At 40.7% G+C, this 19,311-nt stretch overlaps 1 long non-coding RNA gene across 7 annotated transcripts; it reads left to right on the plus strand.

Annotated features, from left to right (window-relative positions):
• Positions 1 to 447: 447 nt before the first annotated feature.
• On the plus strand, positions 448 to 18,826 carry LOC128629752 (uncharacterized). Of its 7 annotated transcripts, none has more exons than XR_008394128.1 (17): positions 448 to 549; positions 645 to 779; positions 1,695 to 1,748; positions 1,852 to 1,967; positions 4,922 to 5,000; positions 5,100 to 5,199; positions 5,283 to 5,456; positions 5,700 to 5,811; positions 6,010 to 6,227; positions 6,333 to 6,492; positions 6,955 to 7,010; positions 11,541 to 15,093; positions 15,229 to 15,312; positions 15,401 to 15,493; positions 16,137 to 16,465; positions 16,593 to 17,071; positions 17,830 to 18,826. It is a non-coding gene; the product is annotated as an uncharacterized LOC128629752 (long non-coding RNA). The 7 variants fall into 7 exon arrangements; XR_008394126.1 differs by lacking the exon at positions 6,955 to 7,010 and having other exon boundaries at positions 11,541 to 11,690; positions 14,985 to 15,093; XR_008394125.1 differs by lacking the exon at positions 6,955 to 7,010.
• The last annotated feature ends 485 nt before the right edge of the window (positions 18,827 to 19,311 follow it).

A 19,311-nucleotide genomic window follows, 5' to 3' on the forward strand; every position in this document is an offset into this window, starting at 1 on the left:
CCTAAATGTTGCAAGTGATTAATCTGATCATTTTATTCAGCTGTTTAATTATTACTTTCTAAATAATAAACAAATGAATGTTCTGGATTCATGAGGAATGTTTACATTTTGTGTCCAAACTCAAAAGTTTAAACAAAGTGTATATTTATGATAATAAAGCACAAAGAACGTGAAACCTCAACACGTCTACAATCATCGATGAATTAAATATTAATTTAAAAAATTTAATTAAACAAGAGTAAGATGAAGTATATTTTAATTAAAATGTAATTAGGAGCACTTTTAAAGTGGATTTGATTTAAAATAATGATAAAGCTGTTTTTTTTATGTATTTGTATATCTTATCCTCTATCGTGTTTAAGAAGAAGAGAATAATGAAGCTTTTTATGAAATAATATTTGGGTTTATTTTATTTTATTTTCTCCTCAAAGATTCAAATTTACGTCAACGTCCGTTACGTTGGTGACGTCACCACGAGCGCGAGAAGTCGAAGGTAGGAGCAGAAAGCGGTGCTAGTGTTAGTTCTGGCCCGTTTGGACCCAAACTAAAGTGAGTTTATTCGGTTCTGTGTAACCGAACCCGTTCTGTTTTGTGCTGTATTGTGTGTATGTGTGTAGTTAACGGTGTTAACACCTGTGTTTCAGGTGTATCAGTATGAAGCAAGCGGTGACGGCGCACTGATTCACTCTCGGAGCTCGGTTCACTAATGACCGAATCACCGAGGAACCGACCAAAGATAACTCACACCCGCACGGAGAAGAAGAACAAGAGGAGGAGAAGTGAGAAATAACATTTTAAAACTGTTTTTATTCACTCTGGTTCAGTATTAATGTTAATATTATACAAATATACTAGCGGTGCTAGCTTTTGAGGAGGCAGTCCAGTCCACGCATGCGCAGTGTAATTAATGAGCAAGCTATTCGAAATGTGATTAGCAAATAGGTCGATGTTATTTTTGATTCTATTTAAAACGATGAATTCACTCTGTCAATAACTGCCCAGTCTGAGAATATTGCATGATTTACTTTTATAAGTGGACGTGGCAGAACGACATTTAGCTTCACTGGCTAATTAGAGCTCTTTTACTAGTTTAATGGCTGAGTCATCCGGCTTCGCGCATGCGCAGTGTGGGTTAAGGAGCTATAGTTCTCTTCTTTTGAATTATTATTATTATTATTATTATTATTATTATTATTATTATTATTATTATTGAGACCATTTGGGGTGAATTTGTAGCATGTGGGGGGTTTGAGTGACCCCAGAATGACCTATAAATATTATTTTAATATCTCCAGAACTGAAGCAGCACAAACGAATATTTTTACGGCACAAACCAGCACAAACTATTCTGCCGATGTTTTGTGTTGGTGGGGGGGCAACTTCACGCAGGTTGTGTGTGTGTGTGTGTGTGTGTGTGTGTGTGTGTGTGTGTGTGTGTGTGTGTGCGCTCTTCAAATATCCAGGTGTTAGATGGTCAAGTGTGTAGTGTACAGATAGAGTGCACAATTTAAGAAATAGGAACCAGTCAGAGAGAGGACATCGAAATAAGAACAGAAAGCACTGACCAAATAAGGAAATAGATTAAACTGGTACACGGCGTATGGGAGGCAGGAGATCGTGACAGTTATGTTGAATTATAACGTGTTGGATTATAGAAATAAATAAAGTGGTACTGATGTGTGTGTGTGTTTTAGGATGAGCTGGAGTGGGGCAAAGAGAACTGCATTCAGATCAAACGGATACAAGAGGTTATGACTCTCACTCACTCACTCACTCACTCACTCGCACACATCTATACACACACTTCTCGACACAGATCCCTAACTATCATTTCTGGTGTGTGTGTGTTAGAGGTGGCCGAGTTGTTTGAGGATCTAAAGAATTGAGTGTTACAATTCAACATGCACATCAGCGAAACTTTTCCCTCTGACTACACCAGCACGCACGCACAGAAATTCATAGTGCAGGTAACACACACACACACACACACACACGAGAGTAGAGCAGGTGTAGTTTAACAGCATATGTGTATAAAGAGGCTTTTTTCTTCAGGTCAAAATATATACAGCAGGGGTGCCCAATATGTCGATCGCGATCGACTGGTCGATCGCAAAGGAAGTGCAGGTAGATCGCTAGTTGACGTAGTTAGTTGACGTACAGGGCAGCCAGTCTGAGATCTCGTCTTTTCTCTCACCACGCGTGTGCGATCAAGCACGCCAGTGCTAAAGGCTAGCAAGCGAAATCGTGGGGAGAGGACATTTTTCAGTCTTTTAAAGAATTCATTGACAAAACCCAGCTCCAGTGTGCAAATTGATATCAGTCAATGGTTGAGCAGTGCAAGTGGATTCATTGCCAAGTGCAGGGAAGACGATGCTTTCCCTGACTTCTTTAACTACCACTGTGTTGTGGATAAAAAATGTCATAAAATAAACATAAGGGAGACCTAGCATCCAGCAAAAGGGAGAAGAAGAAAAAAACGGGCACCTAGACACATAGAAGCGGGATTAGGCGGACATTGACGGATTGGAATTACACTTTAAAGATCTTTAAGAGCAGTAGTAGTCAAAAAAAGCCAAAAAGAGGTATACGAGCTGAGCTGAGGAGCGCTAATACACACACACACACGCTCGTACAGTCAAGGGCGGGCAAGTAGACACAACATACACACACACTCTCTCGCTCTCATACACACACATGAATAACTTTAATAATATCTTATAGTAATAGAGAAACTATAAAAAGACAGAATAGTAGGATATGCAGGACAGTAGAACTGTAATGATGTTAAGAAGTTGGAAGTACAGTAAACCGCTTTTCAAGTAGTATAAATATATATAAAATAAGAAATATAGTGCAAATATGAAAATAAATTATAAACTAGAAATACAGGAAAATGTAAACTTACTCATGACTCAAATGGTGAGGGTTCTTGGCTCGCAAGGAAGGCCTTAATTTTACGAAAGAACCATGAGGAGCCAGTTATAAGGGTGGCTGGGTCAAACTGCCCCCCCGAGATAACGATAAGACCAAGGTCCCTCCCGGTTGTTTAGTCGTCTTGTCTACGTCATTTTATTTACCTAGGTAATTGAGAATCCTGGTTTCTGACCACCTAGGTAAATGAGAATCCTGGTTTCTGATTCTCTATGTAATTCAAAACGCTGGGTTTTTATTTTCTGGGTTATTAGAAATGCCTGGGTTCTGATTCTGTGTAAGTGAAATAGGCCTTTTCTGGAAACATATGGGTTATCTAGTGTGTAAATACAGTATAAATACTGGAGCTTAAGCTCAGGGTAGGGGGATCACTTCTGAGAATTCTCATCGGTGTGGATCTCGTGTGGTGGAATGGAACAATAAAGCTGGACCCTTGCTTCTTCTCACTCACGGCTGGTGTATTTTTTCCATCTCCAACTGGTCTCAGAGGTAGATGTGAGTATTTATTGGCTTTTAAGTTGAGTTTTAAATGTTTTTGGGTAATAGGCTAAATTTGAGCCAACAACTGCATAATACACCAACAAGCCTTATGCACAAGAATGCTAGACGTGAAAGAGATCATGGATGTTGAAACAAAGATCGCCTGTTCTATACGTGCTAGTTCACTTCAAAGACGGCTGTTCTGTGCGCATCTGGAGAAGGCAGACTACGACCAATCAGCTCCTGCTACACACTGACGTGAGACGGCTTAGTAGGGGTAAATTCCTGCAGAGATTTCGAGAGCTCTGTCCGGAGATAAGCGAGTTTCTTTTTGCTGTTAAACACGCAGAATACACCCAGGTCAATGATGATCAGTGGTTGCTGGACTTTTTTAACCGATCTGACCAACTTAATTTGGAGCTGCAAGGAAAAGACAAAAATTAAAGGCAGTTAATGCCTTTAAACAGAAAATGCAACTTCTGTTTTCAAAGCTGCAGCACCATGTTTTTGGGAACTTCCAAAACCTCGCGTCAGATCTGGAGACGCAGCGGAAGGCTTGTGCGCAGTTTAACATTGCACGCTACACGGAGCAGATTGACAGCTGTCGGTCAGAGTTTGACAGACGCTTTCAAGACTTTGCTTTATTGGAGGCATTCGCCACATTCATGTGCTACCCGTTTAGGGACAATGTTGAGGTTGATTCACTCGCATCGAAAATTGCAGCGCTGTTTCACCTGAACTCGTCTGAAGTGGAGGATGAGATTTTTTGAAACTACAGACTGACATTCAGCTGAAGTCCAGGGCTCATGGACAGTTCTGGAACTTACTCACAGGGGAAAAGTACCCAAACATGAGGAAATGTGCCACCTCCTTGACTGCATTATTTGGCTCTACTTATTTATGTGAGTCAGCCTTTTCCCACATGAAGATCATTAAGTCCAAATACCGTTCCACAATGACTGATCATCATTTGGAGGCCTGCTTGAGGCTGGCTACCAGCAGCTACTGTCCGGACTATGCAACCCTGGCTGATTCTATTCAGTGCACGTCGTCAGAGTAAGGTAATGACCAAAAATGTACTGAATTGTATCGTGCCATAAGGGTTCATGCAGTTATGCAAGGTACATGAACATATATTGTATGTATGTGTGTGTGTGTATGTGTGTGTGTATGTGTATATATATATATATATATATATTGTACACACACACACACAAGTATACGCAGTATATAAATAAATATGTTTAGCATTTTTAGTGTAGGTAGATCTCTTTGACTGGTCATGTTAAAAGTAGCTCGCAAGTCAAAAAAGTGTGGGCACCCCTGAAGTACAGTAAATATAAATATTAGTCATAATTCACAGCCTTAGAAGCACAAGCATCCAAAGTAAAATTGCAAATGCAGAGTTTAAAATTGTCACCATGACGACAAAGTCCAAGAAGTGTAACTTACTCCTGCAGAAAATAAATAATAATTATTATTAAGTATCAGTGATGTTTCCGTTGTTCAGGTGGTGATTGCAGGCGCATTTTATCCGAACTGCTTCCTCCAGGGAACTCTATGGAAACGACCCCAGGACCACCATAGTGGTATTCAGTCAGCTTCCATTTAACTAGGGGATTATTATTATTATTATTATTATTATTAATAATATTTCTCTCTCTCCCTCCCTCCCTCTCTCTCTCAAGTGTGTAATCTCCCTCCATTTGCATTCCTCTACTATAAACAGCTCCAGTCTCTCTTCAGACACTGTGGTTAAATCAAATCCATCTCCTTTGACAGCTCCAGGTGTGTGTGACACCACTGTGTGTGTGTGTGTGTGTTTAATTGTGATTTTCTATAAACATGTATTGTGGGTCTGTGTGTATCAGGGCCTATGTAGAGTTCTACCGCTCGTCAATGAGAGGTTCTGGCGTTCTCCCAGAGGTCTCTCTGTCTCTCCTCCTCACGCAGCAGAGACTTCCTCTCCATCTCAACGTTTAACCCGCTGGAGAGGTGGAGACTTGGGCAGGGGGGTAGTGTATCTCACACCTCAGATATACACGGTACACACACACACACACACACACGCACACCGCAGCGAGCATCATCAGATGAGTCATAGTTACATTTTAAGTGAGAGTAGTCATGTGACCACATCCCCTAGACAGTGTGATGTTTAGATGATGTTCTGTACATTAGTGCTGTTCTGTTACAGGTCTCTCTCTCTGTGTCTCTCTCACTCACTGTGTGTGTGTGTGTGTGTGTGTGTGTGTGTGTGTGTGTGTGTGTGTGTGTGTCTCTCTCAGGGTGAATGTGGATTTTCAGAATCAGTCAGTGAGCCCTGTCGGGGTTCTGAGCAGCTCCGTTGAGCTGGAGAATCTTCCGTCTAACCCTGTCTTTATCGTCAATATCACCGAGGTGTCTGTTCCGCCTCTTTCACTTTCAGTGCACAAATAAAAAAAAAAAGCAATGGCTCCTGTGTGTGTGTGTGTGTGTGTGTGTGCGCGCGTGTGTGCGCACACACTAACAGGATTTCAATGTGTGTCTGTCTGTCTGTCTGTGTGTGTGTGTGTGTGTGTGCGTGCACTAACAGGATTTGTGTGTGTGTGTGTGTAGGTCATCAAAGTCGGGCATTTCTGGGGTTTCCAGGCTCACTCGGCAAGTCTGGAGAAACAGAGGTGGCTGACAGTGGCCGTTAATACACGGGTGCTCTGCCCACTTCCTGTCTCACTTTATTCAAATCTTCTGTGTCTCGCCCCTTTCTCTGAAACTCACACCAAACCTGGGAATTACTACAGAGCCAAAATACTGCATGTCATGGGGAGTAATGTAAGGTAACTGCAGGAGTAGTGAGAAGCACTGACACAGTTGACGAGGCAATACATGCTTATTAATTTTGTTTTTATACTAGTGTATATTATTTTTTAAATCGGTTTCAGGTAAACTGGTTGGCGCTTATTGACGGGGTGTATGTGCGTGACTGCACCTGGCGCATATTGAAGAGGGTGATTGCTAACTCCCTGGAAAAGAATCTCAATTGGAGGGGAGTCGATGGAAAGACTTCACTGTCCGCTCTCCAACTCGGAGAGGTCGTGATTGGTAAGTATATCTGTTTACATACAGAATTAGCTGTCTCTCTCAGATGATATGTAAGGGGTAATCCACGGCTAGATGTGCATTAAACGATTTAATGCATGATGTGGAGGAAAAGAATCACTCGTTCAAATCGTTTAATGCACACCTAGCCATGGATTACCCGCCTATACCATGGTCTTTCCACAATTAATAACGTTAAAGCTGTCATTGGTTTAGAAGTGCAAACTTTGATTAGAAGTTTAAAATAAACTTTGGGAGGTCCCACTTCGGCTCTAATTGGCTATTTATATTTCTCTGGTTTACTTTATTTAAATGGTTAGTAGTCATATGGATCCCAGCATAGCTGGGACAGGCACGCCTTTAAGATTTATTAGTTGGAACGTCAGAGGTATGGGTAATCCTGTCAAGACATGTAAGGATTTTAAACATTTGAAACATTTAAACTTCAATATAGTATTTTTACAGGAGACGCACCTACGTCTTAAAGTATTAAAGATCATCAAAGGTTACTCTGCCCTTGGGTGAGTCAAGTCTTCCACTCGAACTTTAATTCGAAAGCAAGAGGGGTCGCTATTTTAATTGACAAAAGGTCACAGTTTTCCTCCACTAACGTTGTTGCTGATGTGAACGGTAGATATATTATAGTTGCTGGTACTCTGATGCAAAGACAGGTGTTGTTGGTAAATGTACACGCTCCAAACTTTGATGATGTGGAATTTGCTAATAGATTGTTGAGCAATCTCCCTTTTTAAATACTCACCTGTAGATTTTCGGTGGAGATTTAAACTGTGTAATTCACCAAAACTTTGATCGGTCTAATCCCCGTACTCTGAATCAATCTGCTATGTCTAAAACATTTTCCGATTTTATGGGTCGAACGGTCTCGTTGATCCCTGGAGATCCCGTAACTCTGCTCTTAAAAAGTTTTCTTTCTTCTCCCAGGTGCTATAATATTGAAATCCTATTCGAGGATTGATTATTTTTTATAGACAGCACTCTTGATTCTTGTGTAGTTTCTTCTGACTATTTGGGTATTGTAATTTCTGACCATGCGATCATGAATTAGATATTCATCTTTCTATTTATAAACGTAGCCCACCGCCTTGGAGATTTAATTCTCTTCTTTTAGCAGACAGTGAATTCTGTGAGTTCATTTCTACTTCTATGGATGACTTTCTTTTCTTCAGTCAGAATGACTCCACCTCTTATTCATTGTTATGGGAGACACTTAAATCCTATATCAGAGGGCAGATTATTTCTTACTCCACTCTCTGTAATTTAAAGCGCACTGCTAGGGTTAATGAACTTACATCTGCGATCAGTAGTCTCGATCAAAGATGTACGTTGAACCCCTCTCCAGAACTTCTTAAACAGCGAATCGACTTACAGGCAGAATTCAATCTTATTTCGACTAAAGAGGCAGAACGCTTGTTGTTACGTACTCCTGGTTCATATTATGAACATGGCGACGAGCCGAGTCGTTTACTGGCACGTCAGCTACGGCGACAGGCCGCTTCCCGTCTCATACCTAGTGTTAAAAACACTCATAATATCGTCACTACAGAGCCCATGGAAATTAATGCTACTTTTAAATGGTTTTACTCTTCACCTTATAAATCTGAATTTCCTGCAGACGATACTAAAGTGAATGCATTTCTTCAAGACCTTTGTAACCCTGTTAGTGATTCGAATACTGCCATGCAACTGGACTCCCCACTCTCTTCAAGAAATTTGAATTCAGTTAAAACTATGCAATCTAACAAAGCTCCTGGCTCGGACGGGTTTCCAGTTGAATTTTTTAAAATGTTTATTGGAAAATTAGCTCCATTGCTTTTATCTGTGTTCAACGAATCCTTGGAATGTGTCTTTGCCTCTGACTCTGACACAAGCCACGATAGCTCTGCTTCTTAAGGAGGGTAAGGATCCAACCTCCTGTGGTTCTTATAGGCCGCTGTCTCTGCTTAATGCAGATGTAAAGGTGTTGGTGAAAGTAATGGCATCTCGTTTAGAGGACATTATCCCTTATATTATATGTGAAGAGCAGAAGGGTTTTATAAAGGGACGTCAGATGTTTTTCAGTACCCGTACGCTCTTTAATATAATTTATTCAAAGCATTCGGCAGTGCTTCCTGAGATTGTGATTTCATTAGATGCTGAAAAAAGCATTTGATAGGGTTGAGTGGGAGTATTTGTTTGCAGTCTTGAGGAAGTTCGGATTTGGGGATGAGTTTATTTCTTGGATTAGCCTCCTTTACTCAACCCCTAATGCCAGGGTTCAGACAAACGATCTCGTCAAGGTTGTCCTTTATCCCCTCTGCTTTTTGCTGTCGCTATCGAACCTCTGTCCATCGCATTAAGATCTTCTCCCTTGTTTAAAGGAATAGTTCTATACGGTGTAGAATACAAATTGTCGCTATATGCTGATGATTTGTTATTGTATGTAACCGATCCTGTTGCCTCTATGCCAGCTGTCTTGGCTGTTCTGGAATCCTTCGGTGTTGTCTCTGGTTATAAATTAAACTTGGATAAAAGCGACTGTTTTCCTGTCAATACTGCAGCATTTTCTCTCCAACAGTCAGATTTACCGTTTCGATTTAGTCAGTAAGGGTTTAAATACCTAGGTATCAACGTGACACGTTCTCTATCTAATCTTTCATCAGCTAACTTCACTCCCCTTATCTCAAAGGTTAAATCTAACATTCAGATTTGGGTAACTTACCCCTTTCTCTAATTGTCAGGATCAATGTCGTCAAAATGAATATATTACCGAAGTTTCTTTTCTTGTTCCAGCAAGTGCCTCTTTCTCTGCCAAAATCATTCTTCGATTCATTGGATAAGATAATTAGTACTTTTATTTGGGGCGGGAAGCCACCAAGGGTTAGTAAATTATTGCAGAAATGTAGACTTAGTGGAGGACTTGCATTACCCAATTTTCAATTCTATTACTGGGCTGCGCACATCCATAAACTCTGCTACTGGGTTAAATCTCCTGGATCTTCTTGGTCTAAATTGGAACTATTGTCGTGTAGGGAATCCTCTTTACCTGCTTTACTTTACTCCTCTTTACCTACAAAACTCTCCCTATATACTGATAATATAGTTGTCCTCAACACTTATGACTTGGTATCAGTTTAGACGGCGCTTTAAATTTGTAGGTGCATCCTCTTTGTGTCCTTTAGTCAACAACCATCTATTTCCTCCATCGTGTTTGGACTCCGCATTCTCAGTGTGGGATGACAAGGGTATTGAACAAGTTAGAAATCTGTATCACGAAGGTGTGTTCGATAGCTTTGCCAATCTGGCATACACTTATGACCTCCCTGTGACTCATTTTTGTCGGTATTTTCAAATTTGGAATTTCGTTTCTAGATGTTTTCCTGATTTCCCCTCTGCGCCTCCTGAACAGGCTTGGGAAAGCTTGTTTTCAAACAATCCACATCAGAGAGGAATGATTTCTAGGATTTATGATTTCATTCTGGCGTTAGGTAGTGAGTCGTGTAACAAAGTTAGGAATGCGTGGGAAACGGAGTTAGGAGTACAGATAAGTGAGGGGTGTTGGGAACGTGCTATAGGGAGGGTACAGTCTACCACTTCCTGTGCTCGTCTTGGACTCATCCAGTTCAAAGTTTTACACAGAGTCCATCTGTCCAAGTCGAGACTTTCTGTGATGTATCCGGACGTAGAGGACAAGTGTGATAAATGCCATGGCTCTCCCTGTCATCTTGGCCATAGGTTTTTCTTCTGCCCTGATCTCCATGGTTTTTGGACTGTTTTTTTACCATCATGTCCACTATTCTCAGGGTAGATTTAAATCCTTGTCCATTGATTGCTGTATTTGGGATTCCTGATGCCTCAGTTCCATTGAGCTTGATACAAAAGGATGTTTTTGCTTTCACATCCCTTATAGCAAGACGTTCCCTACTGTTGCAGTGGAAGTCTGCTAAATACCCATCTATCTCCCAGCGGCTAAAGGGCGTGATGTTTTTTCTGAAACTCGAGAAAATAACATATAGGATGAATGGTTGTACGGACAAGTTTTTTTTATAAAGGGCATCCCTTTATTGTATACTTTATGGAGTTAGACACTTCCCACTTAAATTTTTGTGCCTGTTGTTGGATTTTACAATATCTTTATAACCAGCGACAGTTATTGGGTATCCATGATGAGGCGGGGGGCGGGTTTTCTGCATTTTTAATTTTGTTTTCCTTTGTTAGTGAAAAAAGAAGAAAAACCTGTGAATGTTTACTGCTGTGTGTTGCTCAATTTGTTTTCCTTGGGAAAGGGAGGGGAGGAGAGAAGAGAAAAGTTGATGTTCAGCTGACATGTAGACGTGTTCAGGAGAAATGTTCAATAAAAATGAAACTGGAAAGAAAAAAGTAGTTTAAAATAAACTTTAATTTCCATAAGTTAGGTGGTTAGATCTGGAATTTTGTCTGAAGTAAATCAGACACAGAGATAAAGTAGTGTGATAAGATTTAGGAATGATCACGGTGATCAAACTGGCTGGAACTACCTGTGCAATAAACAGTTACAGTGAGGGGGGAAAAAAGTATTTGATCCCCTGCTGATTTTGTACGTTTGCCCACTGACAAAGAAATGATCCGTCTATAACTTTAATGGTAGATTTATTTGAACAGTGAGAGACAGAATAACAACAAAAAAATCCAGAAAAACGCACGTCAAAAATGTTATAAATTAATTTGCATTTTAATGAGGTAAAAGTATTTGACCCCCTCTCAATCAGAAAGATTTCTGGCTCCCAGGTGTCTTTTATTTTTTAATTTTTGACATGCGTTTTTCTGGATTTTTTTTGTTGTTATTCTGTCTCTCACTGTTCAAATACAACTACCATTAAAATTATAGACTGATCATTTCTTTGTCAGTGGGCAAACGTACAAAATCAGCAGGGGAACAAATACTTTTTTCCCTCACTGTATAATGCACACCTTCCAGCCAATCAGAATCCAGTATTCACACTGACCGTGGTATAAGTGTAATTAATGCTTAAGATTCATAATGACTGTACGATATGTGTTGCTTTATTCCAAAGCTGCAGTTCATAGAAACCTCTTCACGGCTAAAGCTGCAGAGATGGAGGTCGAGGGGACCATGAAGAGGCGGCTCCAGCTGGCATCAGAGCGAGAGTGTGGGCGCAAGAGCAGACTTTTGATAAAGGAGGGTATTTACAGTGTTTTAACTGGTGTGTTTTTTGCGCTATTTATTAATTTGTTAAAATGTTCATATTATAGTCTATTTTTAATTGTTTATAAAAGTCCTTGCTGTTTTTAAGTGTCTGAATTAGTGTGTGTGCACGCGTGTGTGCGTGCGTGTTGGTAGCTGGGTGGGTATATAGTTCTGGTCGGAAGTTGACATACCCCTTGCAGGAAAAAGAGACCCTGTGTAATCTGTTTAAACGACTTTTACGCATGTTTTGCAGAGAGATCATTTTCACCTTGCTGTTTGGGTCTCTGTCCCACACTGTTACAGTGCAGTATTGAGAGCACGAGGGAGATCGATTTTCTATCAGAAACAGTAACTATATAAAATGGACGTCAACACGCACCACTCTGTGAGGTCATTTCTCGCTCTCAACAGAGTAGTTGTGATTGTTCAGTGTTTACGACAGGGCCAAAACATTCAAGGCCATGGTGTATTTTGACTGTTCCTGTAGCATAATCTCACCAAACTGTGTGTACACGAGTCCACAGACACTGAGTCTATTCACAGTTCCATGCTGTGTAGATGTTCTGCTCATCCTCACTGTACCGTAAAGGTCAGAACCTCACATCTGTAACCTTGTAGCTTTCCTTAATCAACACGACTGCGACCAAGCTTGTGTATCACTACTATTTTTAGATCTCCGCCTCTCAAAAGTATTGGCGCCCTGCGCGGCCGCCTCTCAAATCTTTTGCCGCCCTACGCGGCCGGCTCTCAAATCTGTTGGCGCCCTATGCGTCCGGCTGTCAAATCTATTGGCGCCCTATGCGTCCGGCTCTCAAAACTATTGGCGCCCTTCACGGGCAGTTCTCAAAAGTATTGGCACCCGATCTGAATTTTGCCACGGCAAGCACTACTCACATTTTCTTCAGGAAATGTACCTTAAAATAATAAAAAGTCTCTCACTAGGCTGTGTGTCGAGATAAACGTGAAAACATCTTGAGCTTGTGTTCACCACAGACCTTATTTCCGGCATTTAACCCAAAACCCCATTGACGGAAGTGCTAATACGCTGACTCGTTTCTGGGTTTCACGACTCATTCCTGCAGCACTCTGTAAGACGGGCTGTTGTTATCAAACCATCGAAGTAAGATAAGCGGCTTTGGTAATGATTCTTTAAATGAACCGATTCAGAATCCTCTTCTTGAATCGTTTGAGTCGTTCTCACTCGGTCAGGGTTGCACGTGTGGGTTGCTTTTCCTGCACGTGTAATCAGCACGTGTTCACAGACCGTAAATCCCGACCCCATGGTAGACACTCGACAGAAATTTCATACTAAAGTAAGTATTTTATATTTTCTGGGTCTAAACAGAGCAGAAGTAATGCTAACGTGTTGTACAGATTCTATTGGACTAGTGAACTGTGTGGATTTGTATATTTAACCCAGTTTAATATGGCCTGCTTTGTTCAGTCAGAGACAAGTAAATCTGTTCTAATGTTCATTTATTTTCCATAGATAAAACAAATGTTTGTTTACACATGAATACGTACTTTATGCCTTCAGAATGGTGGAGATTTGGCTCTTAACTATGGTTAAGTGGGGGGTACTATAAAATGCACAGTTCTGAGACACTATATACCTATACTGTGAAATCAGTACATGTGTGTGTTTAGAATGATTATAGCTTTTGGGGAAAAAACTATTCTTGAATCTATTAGTCCTTGTTCTGATGCACCTGTAACGTCTCCCTGAGGGCAACAGATCAGAGCCAGGGTGAGAGCTGTCCTCAATGATGGTTTTTCCTCTGCTGAGGCAACGGGGGGTGTAAATATCCATCAGGGAGGTGTTGTGGATAAAAAATGTCATAAAATAAACATAAGGGAGACCTAGCATCCAGCAAAGGGGAGAAGAAGAAAAGATGGGCACCTAGACACATAGAAGCGGGATTAGGCGGACATTGACAAATTGGAATTACACTTTAAAGATCTTTAAGAGCAGTAGTAGTCAAAAAAGTCAAAAAGAGGTATACGAGCTGAGCTGAGGAGTGCTAATACACACACACACACACACGCTCGTACAGTCAAGGGCGGGCAAGTAGACGCAACATACACACACATGAATAACTTTAATAATCTTATAGTAATAGAGAAACTCTCTATAAAAAAACAGAATAGTAGGATATGCAGGACAGTATGGAGGATATGCAGGAGCTTAAGCTCATCACTTCTGAGAATTCTCATCGGTGTGGATCTCGTGTGGTGGAACGGAACAATAAATCTGGACCCTTGCTTCTTCTCACTCACGGCTGGTGTCTTTTTTTTCTATCTCCAACTGGGCTCAGAGGTAGATGTGAGTGTTGGCTTCTATGTTGAATTTTAAGTGTTTTTGGGTAATAGGCTATATTTGAGCCAACAGAGGGGAGAGGTAATAAATAAACTTATAAATGTGATTACTTGATGACCGTAGACAGAACTCTATAAATGTGAAATGTTTTGTTGAAGTTCAGATGAATCTCTGATGTACAGAATCTTCAACAGAGTTCTGCAGAAAGATTTTAAATGCCTGTCATTCACCAGAACAAATTTGCAGTTGAACAGTCTGTCTAAAAGAAAAAATCTAAACACACAATATAAAATTCCTGCAGTATGAATAAAGCCTTTGTGTTGCTTTTAGCAAACATGTCTAGTACTCTCGGTTCAATGTACACAATTTACCCCATTTAAATGCATTTTAGAAATTGTTCCATATGGCCTTAAAGTGTGAATATTCACTGTATGCCAAATAAGTAATCAAAGAATGGAACTGAATTTTTTCTTCTCTAATGGACCATTAATCACAATTATAAAAGATGATGCATCAGGTACAAAGTATCAGGGTTTTTCCCCCCTCTTTTTCCCACAATAGTTGCATGATTTTTGCTACACCCTTTCCACCATGTGTGTGTGTGTGAGCGCGCGCGCTACAAATCACTTTGAGGTAAAAATATTTTAAGGCAGCCACTTTCACCTTCCTACAACAATTGGTGACTGGTCTGAGGTGAAGCTTCTTGTCATGTTACTGTGGTCATGGATCACATTGTGGGGATCTCTGTAATGTAACCGTTTCTGTAATTATCCTTACTTGCCTTTGCGCTTTTGTGCTTCTGCGTCTTCTGTTGGTGCTTTATTCTGCTTTTTAGGGCCCGAGCACCGCTGCTGTGAAGCCCTATTGGATCTGCTGTTTATTATTGGGGCAGAGCACCGAAGGTGCAGCGCTTCTGGTGACCACTGGAGGTGCAGGGCCCTATTGATTTTCTGGTGTTTATTGTTTATTTCATGCATTCTTGTCGTTTTTAAGGGCCTAAACATGGCTGAAAACTCCCAAAACTCGGTAGACGCGCCAGCACCAGTGAAAATGTAACTTGCATGGTCGAGGAGCTCCTTAGCACCCCTGAATGCAGACAAAGGTCGGGATGAAGTTGCTCCGATGTGCACGATTTACCATATATATATTAATTATATATATATATATATATATTAATTAGATAGATATGGGGTAATAAAGTGTAAAATATAGATAATTCACAATAATTTAATATCAGATATCAGTTAGATTCAGCTTCGGACACAAGTTCCAGGTACTGATCGAGAAGGAGTGGATCAGCTTCGGACTCAAGCTGGCCTCGGTGCGTATGAGCAGTGAGGGCGTGGTTGTGTGTGGGCGCGTGAACGCATGTATATTTAACCCCATCTTTCTCTCTGTGTGTTTCTCAGCGTGTCGGCCTTGGAGATGAGAATCACGCCAACTCGGAACGATCCCCTCTCTTTGTGCAGTTCATCGACTGTGTGTGGCAGATGATGAGACAGGTCAGCTACTGATGCTTTACACCACAACACTGTTGAATTCTCCAATCTGATTGGTCAGAAGGCGTTGGAGACATTTCTGTAACAGCAAGATTCTGATTCCAGCTGCAAGGGAAATTACAGCTTTACAGTGATGTGCTCGTTCCTATAGTAACAGCTCTTTCACAGGGTCTAGTATGGCGTACGCAATACATATTCTAAGCTTAATCGTAAACATATTATAAACATGTCACTTAAAGAAAAAGACGTATGATCATTGTGATCTAGTTAAGATTTATAAGTTATCTACTTATGGAAGTTTTATGGAAGTATTCTCCAGTGTCACGGCAGAGAGGACATTGCACTTTCCAGTTTCTCAGTAACATTGCAAGTCTTATTCATTTCAAGAGTTAGGGGGAAAAAAGAGAGGCTTGTGAGGGAACTATTGTTTTATTTTAATGTTATAAAGTAAGAGATCATAATGAGAACTAACTCTCTTTTCCAGGACATTCCAAATTGTTCTTTGGCTATGCCCCATGTTTGTGCAATATTTCAGACCGGTTTTTCCTCTTTTCGCAGCTTCAAAATGGCTTGCTTTTCTCCCATAGACAGCTCTCTGGTCTTCATGTCAGTTTATTCTTTTTAACAACAAATGCTGTCTCCACAGGTGAAACCCAGGGCTCAAACCAAGAGAAGACATTCAGAGCTATTCATTGTTTAAAGTCAATTTAACAAGGTACACCTGGCCAGCAAGAAAAAAACATCAGTCACTCGTTCCAGTATTTTTGAACAGTTAATGAATAGGATGGCTTCAAAAAAGCTGCCATATTTTAAGCTGTGTAACACGTCTAGATGTAAATATGAGGAAATGAAAGCTGAAATTCTGATCTATCGTCTCATATTCGTCTTTTATCTCAAACCCAAATGTCTTCAGTATACAGCAAAAGCAAGTGAATTGGCCTTGATGTTCCAATACTTTTGAAGAGGACTCTAATTGTAAGAATTAAATATAATTTCCGTACTGAACAAAGACTGATTATCTGTTCAGGCGTTATTGTGCAGATCCACATTTAAGCATCTTACTATACACTGTTAAACCCAGTGTCTGTGTTCTTTCTTTCAGTTTCCTTCTGCTTCTGAGTTCAAAGAGCTTTTTCTCATCCCCATCCTGGATCGCCCCTACAGCTGCCTGTTTGGTACATTCCTCTACAGCAGTGAGCAGGAGAGAATGGAAAAGATACGCTCCACATTTCTCCACTAATGGACGGAGGCTTTCCAGCCTGTTTGATTTTTCTGAATGGAAATGAATTTGTCTAAGTGTATTATGACTTGTCTCTCTCTCTCTCTTGCTCGCTCTCTCTCTCTCTCTCTCTCTCTCTCTCTCTCTCTCTCTCTCTCTCTCTCTCTCTGTCCCCTCTTTTGTTTTTAGGAAGTACAGGGTAAAACGGTCACTGTGGTCCTACATTAAGTCAGCCGGAGGACTTCACTAACCCGTTCTATGTGGACTGTAAAAACCAGGTGCTGTATCCACTGGCCAGTCTCGCACATCTGGAGCTCTGGGTGGGTTATTATGTGCGCTGGAACCCACGCATGAGACCTCAGGTGCTTATACTGCAAACCACACTCTGTGAAATTCTGGGGAAATGCTCAAAAATAGTGTTTCCAATATATACCAAAATACCCAGTTACTTGTATAACTGAACAGTGTCACTTCAGACACATGATGAATGTCACTTTTTATTACTAGATGTTTCTGGGTTTTAACACCAAGTTTGCTTTAAAAAAACAAAACCATTTCTATCAGCACAAAGCTAAAACAAACACAAAAGCTGGAGTAATGGGTCAGTAAGCATAAAAAGTGCCGTACACAGTGGAACTGGACACACGAGGATCTCTGACACTGTTGACTCTTCAGTGGTTCCATTTTCAGTTCTAGTTTGTAGGTACAGGTTTCAGTCTTCAAAAACATTGTAGTTTTCTTTTTAAAATGCACTCCTTGGTTGTGCTCACTGCATTACAAACTCAAATCCAACATTGTGAGATTATTTTTTTTTTAAGTGTGTTGAAATGGAGTTTTCTTGTGATTCCTCTATATTCCTGTATATTTCATGATTGCCTGGTTAGAAAACTACATGAACGTACAGGTGTTCCTAATAAAGTGGACGGTGAGTGAACATGACGTGGCTGAAACGATTTCCAAAACACTTCAGGAGCAGCTAGCGATAAAGATTAAGGTTACACCGGCTTGATGACTGATCTTTTAATAATGATACATAAATAAATAGAAAGCGAATGGAATGATTTAGAAAATCTGTGTCCCAGAACGAAACTGATGTTTGTGTGCTTTGTTGATTATGTAGATGCCGCTCCATCAGAATCTGAGAGAGTTACTGTTTTTGCGTGAAGAACGTGGAGGAGCTCCAGAGAGAGGCCACGTCATCCTGCTTCATCTCCTCATCCTCAGAGCATACTTCTCCCTCCTCACATAGTGGTACACCACTTCACACTGCTGTCTAAATACACACGCGCACACACACATACATACATTTAAGAGCACACACTGTCTTTACTCAATGAATACACTCGGGCACAAGTAGGGAGTGGATGAGTATGAAGCGGGCACACACACACACACACACACACACACACATTCCTGTTTGCAATTTTTTTAACTATAGAGAAGTAACCTAGTGTCACATTTTATAAATCCTTAATACTTAAAAATGGATCTTGGATCAATGAGGTTTTCTACTGTTCTCAAGGTTTGGCATGCTGTGCATCCTGAGATGCTTTTCTGCTCACCATGTATGTAAAGAGAGGTTATTTGATGTTACCATGGCCGTCCTATTAACTTGACCCAGTCTGGCCATTCTCCTTTCGCCAACAACGTGTTTCCACCCCGAGAACTGCCACTTACCGGATGTTTTTCACACAAGTGTGTGTGTGTGGGTGTGTGTGTGTGTGTGTGTGTGTGTGTGTGTGTGTGTGTGTGTGTGTGTAAATCCTAGGAGAGCCGCAGTTTCTGGAATACTCAAACCAGACCACTTAGAATCTACAACCATGCCGCGGATAAAATCACTGGATTGCATTCTGGTGTTTGATGTGAATATTGACTGAAGCTCTTCATCTGATCCTGCTTGATGTTGTACATTGTGGTGTTGCCATATGATTGGCTGATTGGATAATTGTATGAATGAGCACATGTACAAGTGATCAGTGAGCACATCCATCTACCATAGAGGTATTTTGGGGCAATACTTGACAATGTACCTGACTTTGTTAGATTTGTGGCCAAGTTGAAGAAGCTTTTGACAGCCGAATGGAAAAAAATTAATAAAACAATTCAAGACAAATTCACTTTCAGTCTTGTTTTTTGTTTTGTTTTTTTCCCCCTTAATGTTAATCTCTTTCTACAGAACCCGTCCAAACTTCATACGTCAATGCAGTAAGCAAGATAAACTGTCTATAGCTGAAGAATCTAAGCATGCATCTGTTTTCACCCTTATAGAAAAAGTTTTGCAGTTCCTATCCAAAAGACACCAAGAGCCCAGATGTCCTTAGAAACTAAATGTACCCTCCAACTCGTGGCCTTTTCAGTAACTCGATTCCCAGACGTCGCCACACTGATCACAGTGCATCCTTCAAATCCACCGTGCAGCGGAAATGGACCAGTCGATTTAAACGGATTGTTGAAAATGTACGTTGTTCAAGGCATTTGTGAATTTGAAATTTCGCTACAAACAGAGTCTGAACAGTCGCCAGAATCTGAGGCAAAAACACACGAAGGAATGAGATCACGTCGTCATTGCCTCGTCTCTGGTGTTCTACATTTTTGACGAAAG

This window comes from Ictalurus punctatus, unplaced genomic scaffold (assembly GCF_001660625.3).
Source record: "Ictalurus punctatus breed USDA103 unplaced genomic scaffold, Coco_2.0 Super-Scaffold_100, whole genome shotgun sequence".
Taxonomy (NCBI): Eukaryota; Metazoa; Chordata; class Actinopteri; order Siluriformes; family Ictaluridae; genus Ictalurus; species Ictalurus punctatus.